An 11,880-nucleotide genomic window follows, 5' to 3' on the forward strand; every position below is an offset into this window, starting at 1 on the left:
AGAGAGAGAGAGAGAGAGAGAGAGAGAGAGAGAGAGAGAGAAAGTAAGTCCTTGATCTCATTCCAAGGGAAATTTCCTCAAACCTTATGAAAAGCAAGCTGGAAATTAGGCATATATTGAAGCATTAGGTAGTTCATGTGTTTACCACTTGCCAAAATCTTCTTTGTCTCTATTTCTCTTTTTTTTCCTATCTCTCTCTCTCTCCTTCCCTAAAAAAAAAAAAAAAAGTCTGGAATCATATCCATACATATCCTATTTCTAAACAGAAGCAAGATTTCTTTTCTCTTAATTGCTCAGGCCCATTTTGCTTCTCACATCAGAATGCAAGAGCAACCATCCTTTCCATAAAACTGGAATCATACCTAAGCACTAGGATGCAAAGCACCCCTAGGCGATTCAGATTATAATTATAATAATGAATGAAATTATGTAGAACTTTCAAGTTTGCACAGCACTTTTATAAGCATTATTTCATTTGAGCATCTCTCTGATTTAGCCACTACACTTTTTAAAAAAAAAATCCTCATTTTATAGATGAAGAAACAGGCTTTGTGAGAAATAACATGGTCATATTCCTTTCTGGTCAGAGATGAGAATTAAACTTGGATCTTCCTGATCCCAGGTCCAAGATTCTAGTCTTTCTGCCACCTGAAGTCCTTTCTCCTCTAGACCCTCTTTATCTATTCCAACTCATAGTAACTTCCTTAAAATCCTACGGTACCTTTTCTCTCTAATAATTATTTAGCATTTGCCAAATACTTATCAATTAGTTTGCATATTTGTCTGCTTCATTTTCTTATCCCCAATTATGGTCTTAGACAACTAGATTATAAACTCCCTAAAGGCAAAGACTCCCCACCCCCCAATCCAGTCCAATGCCTTGCATATAATAAACTCATATACTCAAATGAATCTATATGGGATATTACTTTCAATGAAGCAGATCAGAATAAAGCCATGTCTGCTCATCCTGTATATTTCTTGTCTATGTCCTCCTATAAGATGGTCACATGGGGTCAACCTAATATATTGCAGGCCTTTCTCACTTGTTCTTAACATTGGATACCAAAAGAACAAGTGGTTCATCTACCTGTCATACTTCTCCCTTACCCTATGACCAGTCCATGTTCTTCTCCTATTATACATTTATTGTGATATCATAGGGACCTAATTGACCATCAAGTCTTCCCATTCATTTTATAGATGAATGAACAGAGCAGTTCAGTGACTTACTAGGTTCAAATATCTTTTACTGTTTTTTTTTCCTAAGTTCTTCATTGGTTTTATGGTTCAACCTGTTCACATTTGTCATCTGCTGTTCACTGCCCTTTTTGTGGTGTGCATCTATAATTCTTTGGTACATGTTTTGTTCTGTGTCTCAGAGCCATACAGCAATACTAATAGAACATAGGTGTTAAAAGGGTAGGATTCTGTTTCTGCCAGAAACTTGGATTCATTAAAAAAATCTTTGTAATTTCCTGAAGACAGTCCAGCTCTTTCTCCTTCTCCTCTTTAATTTTCAGTCACACTTCTTGTGCATTTATATTATAGTTCTCAGATATACATACAATCCATAGTTTTAATAACTATTTGATTGATTTATGCTTTAAGGCATACTCTGTCTTCTGGCCCCTCTGTGAAAGTCTTTAAAAGTTCTACTTAGTTAAAACCTGCAACATGATTTGTATACTATTCAGGTCTTTATTTCTTGTTTTTCTTCTTCTTCTAGTGCAAGGGCTGCTTGGGCAGTACTTATAGCCCTAGCTTGATGTATGATGCACAGATATCAACAAAATATTTGAAATATTAGAAGACCACATTCAGCATAAAAATGTTTTGTTTTGTTCTTTGTTGCTACTTTGTACTTGAAACTTCCATTTTAAACTTGTTTGGTACAGCTGAACTATGGCTGCTGCAATGAAAGGAATTCATTTACATTCCTTTTGCACAAAATATGTCACTAGATGGAAGCATATACTTTAATGCTAGCAGCATCATTTCTGGGTACTGAGAAAAGAGTTTCTGAACCTTTGCTAAATTTAAAACATGAATGATGATACTTTAATATAAACTTGATTGAAATAGATCATGTTGCAAAATTTTTTAAATTTAAAAATAAATTTCTTTTCTTTTCTTTTCCAATCTCTGTAAATTCTATGGTACATTTCCTTGGACTTTAAATAATGAGAGATGAGATAGTGGGAAAGGAATTTATTCATTTAAGAATTAGTTATTTGTTGAGCAAACTTGGCCTTGGAGAACAAACGGGAACCCCATTTCCCCAGCCCTCTTCTTTGCAGAGGTGGAGAATAATAAGTGTAGAATATTGAATAAACTCTCAGACATTTTTGATGCATGGGTTAGTTTTGCTGAAATGCCTTTTTCCTCCTTAAACTTTTTTTTTTTTTTTGGTTACAAGGCATGGGTAAAGATATATTTAGAAATGAAGGTGATATATAAGCAAAATATAACATTCAAAATTAAAATTACAAAAGGGTATATTTCTGCCATATTCTATCTTCATTGCATCAAGAAAAAGAGGGCCTTAAATTTAAATCCAATTAGATTTACCCTATCCACATTAACTAGATCTTATCTTTATAGTTTTAAATAAAGGACACATTTTCTTAATTTAATAAATTGGTTATGTGAAAGAGTCCAGTAGAATCATAGCTGTTCTCCTTGTTGAATTCTCTATCTTTTAAAATATTTATGCGAATGCTCCTATTTTCATTTGTTTTAGAATTAATATTTGTATGGCAATTTATTGCAATAGCTTGCTGGTTAGTCTTTTTGCATTATTTCTCTCCACTCCAGACTATCTTCTCCTTAGCTATCAAAGAGATCTGCCTAAAACCTAGATCTCACTGTGTCAATCAACTCTAGTAGTTTCTTATTACCTTTGACAGCAAATAAATTTACAATCCTCTTTTTCGATTCATAAAACTCTTCACAACTTAGTCTCTTCCTATCATTCCATTCTGGTTATACTTGATTTTCCTCCATATAGTCTATGATCCAGTGACAGAGACCTCTTTTTAAAAATAGCTTCCCCCCCAATTATATGTAAAAACAATTTTTAACATGAATTTTTTACAAAATTTTAAATTCCAAATTTTTGTCTCTCCTTTTCCCCCTCCCCTTTCCTAAAATGGCAATCAATGTGATATAGAGTATATGTATGCAATCATGTAAAACATTTTTACATTAGACATATTGTAAAAAAAAGAAACAGACTAAAAGAAAAAAACATGAAAAAAAAAGTGAAAATAGTATGCTTAAATCTGCATTCAATATCCATCCATCAGTTCTTTTGGTGGATAGCATTTTCCATCATGAGTCTTTTGTAATTATCTTGTATTTTTGTGATTGTGTTTGTATTGCTGAGAAGAGTTATATCATTCACAGTTAATTATTGCACAATGTTGCTATTACTGTATACAATGTATACTTCACTTTACTCAGTGTCAGTTCATGTAAATCTTTTCAGGTTTTTCTGAAATATGTTTGATCATCATTTTTTATAGCACATTACACTCCATTACATTCACATATCATAACTTATTCGGTCATTGCCCAATTGATGGACATCCATTCAATTTCTATTTTTTTTTGCCAACACAAAGAGACTTGCTATAAATATTTTTGATACTGGCTTCCTTTATGTTCTTTATTCTATTTATTTTCTTTAGCATTTTTCCTTGTCTGAAATGCTCTCCCTTCTGGATTCTTTCAGGTTCTACTTCAAACCATATCTTTTGTAAGAAGCCTTTCTTGGTTTCCCCTACTGATAATGCCTTCCCTCAGAGATTACCTTCTCTTTGCCCTGTATATATTCTTTAAAAATTATCTTATACTGAACTTAAGAAATAAAACAAGAATTTTCATAGTGTAGTAGAATAGAAAAAAAAAGTTGATTATATGTGATATTGCAAATGTATTATATATTACCTTATATAAAATCTTATTAGTACATGATTCTTTGCATATCTCCCATTAGAATATGAGCACCTGAAAGTAGGGACCATGCTTTTTCCCCTTCCTCCTTACTTTGTATTCCCAGTATTTAGTACAGTGTCTATCACCTAGCATGTGTTTACTGAATGTTTGTTGATTTGATTCTAGGTTCCTATTCCAATTCATTTTTTTTCCAGTATAGTGTGTAGAATTTGTGGGTTATTTTACTTTTCTTCTATATGTAGGATGTAGCTGTTTCAGAGTGGTTTTGGATACCCTGATCTCTATACATTGTTTTTATCGGGGTTCCTTGAAGGAAAGGCCTTTTGAATGGTAATGTAGAAGTGGAATCATCTAGTAGGCAAAGAGAATAGGCTTCTGAGACAAAGGATCTGGGTTCAAGTCCCAGTTCTGAGTGCATCCCACTTCTGTAACCTTAGGGAGTTCATTTAATTTCATTGATCTTAATTCTAGCATTTCTAAAATAAGGATGTGGAATATGTAAATTCTGAGGCTCGATCTAGTCCCCAAATTCCAGATCAAAGAAACAATAGAACTGAATAGCATGTAAAAGAAAACCCAGATAATTGTCTTGTTTAATAGATGAGAAAACTGATTTTCAGAAAATTTGAATGTCTTGTCCATAGCCATGTAGCTTATGGCATAAGCAAAACTAGAAGTATTGTCTTCTGACTTCTAGGTCAACATTCTCTTTCCTATGCTCTGCTTCTTTTTTTCCCAAAGGATTCCAGTTTACCTCATATAATGCTTCCTTCTAAGCGAGCACGTCTTTTTAATGTCAGTGTGACCTCCCTGTTCATGAGGTGAACACTGACAAGGAAATGCTATTCTGAATATATCATACCAACAAAGTGACAGGTGTGGAAGTATGTAGGGTCATAGTAGACTCTTTAGCCTACTTTCCCAAGATAAGCTATGCAATTTGCTCTGTAGGATCATCCTGGAAGGAGAGGGGGGAAGGGCTTTGGGTCATGTCATGTCATTCACACAAAGTCACACATGGTGATCTTTGGAGAGGCAAAGTAGAAGGTAATAACCTTTGCCTTGTGTTACATGTCATGGTCATGAACTGTACTGACAGCTTAATCTTGCTATTTGAGGTAGCCAAGGAATAAGGAAGGTGTTTGCTTCCTATTAAGCAGGTAGAAGAGAGCGTGGACCCTTTCCTCCCTTCCTCTCTTCTCCCTTATAAAGCTAGGGGAACCTTTATGGAAAGGAGGAAAAGCAAATCAATCTTTTAATCAATAATTCAATCAATATAGGTACCTACCACCTAGTAGGGACACAGCATTGTGTTTGCTACAACATGGGATGCAAAGTTCCTTCCAAACATCTGTTTTCTGAGAACTTATTGTCAGGCTGGAGATTCAAAACATGCACACAGAAAAAATGAAGAAAAATATCACAAAATCACAGAAGTGTAGGGTTAGAAAAGACCTCAGTGGCCATTTAGTCCAACTTATACCTGAAGAAACTTTCCAGCATAATATACCCAAGAAGTAGCTGCCCAACTTTTTGAAGATCTCCTATGAAGGGAAACTCCTTCTTGCAGTAGCTGATTCCATTCTTGAATAGCTGGATAGAGTACAGAGAAACTCTAACATTCTTATTCCTAGAAACTTTGCCCCTCTTAACACAGGCAAAGATGGCATTGAATTTTTAGCTGTTCTGTAATACCAGTGACTCAAGTTGAATATATAGTACACCAAAACCCCGACATCTTTCTCAAACAGCTCTTTAATTTTACTGCCTTCAATAAATTCAATAAATGAGCCATGACTTTCTAAAAATCCTTCATTGAAGAATATCATTAAAAATGAAAAATATGACTCTTTGACATTAGTATTGTCATGATGAACAAATTCTCAATTTTAGAATAATCAAATCAATCAGAATTCATTAAGTGCTTTCTATTGGCTGGGGAATACTAAGGAATACAAAGATAAAAATGAAAACTTTAAGGAACTTATGTTTTATCAGGGCAGAGATGACATGTATATAAAGAAGAGAATAAAATATAAGAAGACTGGAAAAATAGGATGGAGACAGTTTGTGAAGAGCTTCAAAAGCTGTACAAACAATTTTATATTTGATGCTGGGAATGTAATAGAGAGTCAATAGAGTTTATTGAGCAGGAGAACAATGTAGTTAGAACTGGCTTTAGGGAGATCTCTTTGGCAGCTGAGTTGAGGATAGACTTGAATGTATAACTTTTGCTTATGGACAACAAGAGGAGAGATGAGTCACTAAATCATCTTTCTTTTTCTCCTAATTCAAGAACATAGGATTTGGAATCAAAGTATGCATCTTTGTTCTAGCTTGAGCACCAGCTAGCTAGGTGTTCTTGGGCATATCACTTTCCCTATCTTTCTTTACCCATTTGTATATGACAAAGTTGGACAATTGATCTTTAATGTTTCTTCAAAGTCTTAGTATTATATGATTTCAATATTCATGATCCTGAATTCTTCCTCTCTCAAATAAAGAGAAAATGGATATAATGCAAATGTTCTCCTGATTTCCAGGAGAAAAAGATAGGTCCTGAAAACTAAAGATAGTTTGTGAGTAATTATCAAAGAAAATGATGATTATTAAAAACCAATAGAGGCTCACTAAAAACCAGTCATGGGGCTTATTTCTCATCTCCTCTCCAGAACTTATTACACACACACACACACACACACACACACAGAGAGAGAGAGAGAGAGAGAGAGAGAGAGAGAGAGAGAGAGAGAGAGAGAGAAATTCACTTACTTTTTTACTCCCCTTGAGGTGATTACCTCCCCTTGAGCCAGCCCTTTAGAAGAGCCACTTCTTTCTGGAGTGAGGGACAGGGCCTTTTCCATATCCAATAATAAAAATAAAGGAAGGAAAAATAGATGTAGTGTGTAAAGATAGATATAAAACTGAGAGGAAAGAGTTTATGTTCAAGGAAGAGGGATGACAATATGGTCAAGTAATCTAAATATTGGGAAATGTATTATTTGAAGTAATGTGTTTTGATGGTATACAGAAGTAATGTTATATCAAAGGAAAATTAAGAAAACAGATTTGGATAAATACACTGGATGTTATGGTCACTGAGACTATCAGGAAAACAAAACTGATGTTAAACTAAAATAAAATGCAGATGAATTAAAAGATCTCAAGGCAAATGGGAAACTTTCAAAAGCAAATGTAAATCAATAAAAAAAATTCATTTTCTTCATTTTCAAAATCATTTCTTTGATTTGGTTTTAGCAATGATGACAAAATCCAGTTCGATAACTTTGGGGATGGTGATGATGATAACACTTCTAATACCTAACCTAGGCCTTTTACATTGAGATTTTTTTCTGAGGATTGTTTAATTTTGGTTCTATTTTTATTTGGATTTTTTGGCAAGTCCCATACTGTTAAATAGATTGAAACTTCATTAACCTAATTCCAGTTTGTAAAATAAGCCTGATTTATTTTCAGTGTTTGCTTTTTAAGAATTTATATATCTTTAAATGATAATAATGCTGAATAACTTAAAATGAAATGCTAAGCCTGTTTTGTCTTTCGGTGAATTGAATATTCAATGTATGGGTAAAAGACAATAACATCTGTTTGTTTTTTTTTTAAATGGATTACAGTAAATTGATGTTTTGAATAAATTCTTTGCCATATGATCATCATGGATTATAGTTAAATCCCTACTTTGAATTTGTGTCTATTAAAAAAAAAAGAATAGCCATGTTTTGTTTTTGATCAAGGATTTAGAGCTGGAAGCATTTTGGGGATCTAATCCAGAATCCTTATTTAACAAAAGAAGAAACTGAGGTTCAAAGAGACTGAATGACTTCAGCAAGATTCCATAGGAAGTAAGTGACAAGACTTGGATTTGAAAATACTCCTCTGACTTAAAATCTCCAGACTGGCAAATAAGGCAAAGGTTATTGGACAGGGCAAATTCAAATGGAACAGTTTCTTTGATCTAGGGGTCATATTTTTAATATTACAGTTTACATTCTATTCCCCCTTCCCTCCACTTTAAATAGGCATACTTACAACTTTTTGCTTGTAAACGATGAAAACACTTTGATTTTTCTCATACAAATTATGATTAAGCCATGGTTTCCATCTAATTAAATAAGACTGGGAAGTAAGAGATTGATGATGTTATTATTATTAGATAGGGTTCATAGCTGATTGAACAATAACACTCAGAGTACAGAGTATATAGTATATAGAGTATATAGATAAAGGGGAATTCTCTATGCTGTGAGTCAGTACTTTGAACTTGATTCTCTCCTGTTCACTTTTTTTTTCCTTTGGTCAAAGATTTATCCTATTTGTGGAAGCCACAAAGCCTGAGAGGGATAGTTATTTCATTAAGTGATAGAATTAAGCTCCAAGAAGCCCTTTGGAAATCAGCATGGTGTAGTGGAAAGAACATTGATGAAGTCAGAAAATCTGGCTCTGTCACGTATTATTGAAATAGTCTTGGACAAATTTACTTAATCTCTTAGGGCATCAGTTTCCTCCTATATAAAATGAGGAAGGTGGACTTTATCTGGAAAATCTTTTCTAGTTCTGGCATTCTATGATTTTGGAACAGTAATAGTTCACTCATTTTTCAGTCATATCTGACTCTTTATGATCTCATTTGAGGTTTTCTTAGTAAAGACACTGGCATGGTTTGCCATTTCTTTCTCTAGCTCATTTTATAGATGAGGAAATTGAGACAAACAGGGTTAAATGATTTGCCCAGGGTCAAATAGCTTGTAAATGTCTAAGGCTGCATTTGAACTCATGAAGACGAGTTTTCCTGATTCCAGGCCCAATGCTCTGTGCACCATGAAGATATCTAGCTGCCTCTAAGATGAATAGTGGAACAAAATTTAAAGGTAACTTGGAGTCTTTACTCATTAATCTCAGTGGGTTTGTGAGGATGGGGTCTCTAAACAAGTAGGAACCTTGTAATAAAGCAAAAAGTTCTTAACTCAGGGAATGGGTAGATATTTATATAAAAACTTCTTCTAGGGGCAGTCTAGCCAAACAATTATTATTAAGATACCAAATTGGGGAATGTAGAGTATTAATTTTCCAGGTTGAAAGAATCTGGAAGCATAAACCTGAAGTACCTGGAAAATTCACTAAGCCATCCCAGAGCATGCCCTGATGTTAAAAACATATCTAAATTAGGAATTTGCTACTTATTACCTGTGTAACCTTGGGCTAGTATCTTGAGTTTAATACCAGTTATCCCTCCCATATTACAATTTTCCCCATCATAGGGCAAATACATTCTTTTATGTTCTGCTCTTTGTCAGCATTCTGCAATTTTGACAAGAATTTAAATCAATCATAACAAAGGTCAACTTTAACAGCTGAACTCCAGGACAGGGTAGACTACTTTGTTTCAAGGACATATTTCCAGAACAAGATATTCTGCCCCTTTATGGAAACAGGATGTGTGCATTTTTCTAGTCTCCATAGCTTCAATCTGCAATCTTGTATTTTTTCCACAATATTGAAGCTTATCCAAAGAAGAGCTACCACTATGGCAATGAGTCTGAGAACTGTATCAGATGAGGAAGACTTGAACAACAATTGAGTTCAATTAGCACTTATTTAATGTTGACCCAACAATGAAGTACAGAACTGGGTTTTGTGTGTCAAGAGAAGATTCCCTCATATCATGAAATTTATGGTCTAATTTGGGAGTTTAGCACAGTGAGAGTTAAGTGTGATGGAGAGCCTGTCCTTTGTGGTATATTTCCTATCTTCTTGTACTCCAACTGATCCCATGGAAATTTGAGGGGAGATAGTTTCCAGCTAAGCTGACTCAAAGTTTGATACTGTATGATGATGAAATAGTTTTCAATTGTCTATGAAGAACTCACAATTGACTTAGGAATGCTGAGTTATAAATGAACTCTAATACAAAAGAGGTAATCTCTGCATCTCTCTGTCCTTTCCCTTTACATCCTTGATCAGATAAATTTTCTGTAAGCTGGTCTTGAGAGTAGACTGAAGGAAGGTTATCAGCCTTGCCTTGCACATGGTCATGGCTATTATTGTAACATGACTTATTCTCTTTGTGTTAATTCTCTCCTTAGGTGAATGACTATTTTGAGATGGGAACTCCCAGGCAACCTTGTGAGTTCCAGAGACCCAGACATTTCATAAGAGGTTCCAGTAGTGATCAAAATTGGTAGTAGAATCCATAGGAATGTGTAGTGATAGCTATGCAGTGAAGGCATCAGAAAGAATAGAAAGAATGATACAAGAAGAAGATATAGTTATCCCAAGGATGGCAAATAGTTTCAGGAAGTTGACTTTGTGGTAGAGAGAAGCGTCAGCTGGGAAGTCATCAGATTTATAATCTATAAATTGAATATATATTTATTAAGCTCCTACTATGTGATAGGCACTGTGATAAGCACTGGTAATACAAATAAGAGAAATAATTTTCTCTTAAGATGCTTATAATCTAATGGGGGAAGAAGACACAAAATGAAGCCAAAAGCTAGTGGGGATACATTGGGGGATATCTGGCACAAAGTATGATGTTCTTCTGGAGACTAAGCAAAACAGTGGAGCTGATGGAAAGTAAGTTACCAGTTACAACCAGGGAGGTTGTAAGCTTTGGGAGGAAGTTAGTCTTCTACCTTCCAGTCCTCCAATCTGAGGGAAGAAGCAACTGAGTGTGAGTTGTGGAACTGCAGAATATGGAAACAACCATTTCACATAGTGTTGAGATTTCGGGGCAGGGTGTGTTAAGGGGTGGGAGTAGGGAGAGCTTATCATTCCTTGGAGTAGAAGTCAAGCAGAGGAATGAAGGAACAGACTCTTAGGTAAGGCTAGGCTGTCCAACAAATAAGGAGTTATTCCTAAGGGGAATTTCATCAATATTACATAAGTGGGAGAAGTTCTCTAGTGGTCCACATTTGAGTAAACTTTTTTATTTCTTCTGTTTACATTGTGCCTGTTTTTTTTTTTTAGGTTTTTAAAGTTTGTTTGTTTATTGCTAATGTTTACATATGAGCCTCTTCATATTGAACTTGGGGCATCTCTCCCCTGGCTACAAAATACTACATTACACTAGATGACACTTATGAAATCCTGCTACTGTGCAAACCCTGGATGGCTTTGTGTAGAGATGGACAGCCTTGTCCTAGGTGCTGCTTTAGGAAGAGGGAGATAGGACTCATTAGCTGAGAGACTACTGAGAGCATTCATTGGTAAGAACTTGTGTAAGGTTGTAAGAGACTTCAGAGAAACTTGGACAAAAATTCCAAGGAGGCATTTGAAAGAAACTTTTGAATGGTAGATTGAGATCCTCCTGAACATAATGGGACCAACTCCCATATATGTCCATGAATTCAAGAGCTCTAGTCAGCCATTCAAACAAAAGCCTCTGTCTGTCTGTCTGTCTATCTCTCTATGTCTCTCTCTCTCTGTCTCTGTCTCTGTCTCTCTCTGTCTCTCTTTCTCTCCACATCCCTCCTGTAATGAGTGGACTCTATCTCCACTCTTCCAGAAGCAGACAGCTACTTTTCTTCTCAGGGTTCCAGTATACCTTGAGTGGTTTGTGGGATTTCTTCTTTATAATATCATTGACCTAAGTCCTCACTAGTTGTGTTTCTTCCATTTGTTAGGATCCAGTGAAGAGCACCTGAATTTTATTTAGTCAACCACCGGGTGGTTTTAAACAAAGGAATATTTATTTCAAAGATATAGCAAGAACCAACCTACAAACATTTTTATTCAACACTTCCAAGGGCATACTTTTGCCTGTACAATCTTAGTCTCTGGAAGACAAAAATGAGAAACTTAGCTTAATTCTATGTAGTTCTACCACATACATATCCAAAGAGAGAATCACTGCTAGAATTCTAACTTCAGGGATGAGGACATGGAGTTTCTCCTAAA

This window comes from Antechinus flavipes, chromosome 5 (genome assembly GCF_016432865.1).
Source record: "Antechinus flavipes isolate AdamAnt ecotype Samford, QLD, Australia chromosome 5, AdamAnt_v2, whole genome shotgun sequence".
In the NCBI taxonomy this organism is placed as follows: Eukaryota; Metazoa; Chordata; class Mammalia; order Dasyuromorphia; family Dasyuridae; genus Antechinus; species Antechinus flavipes.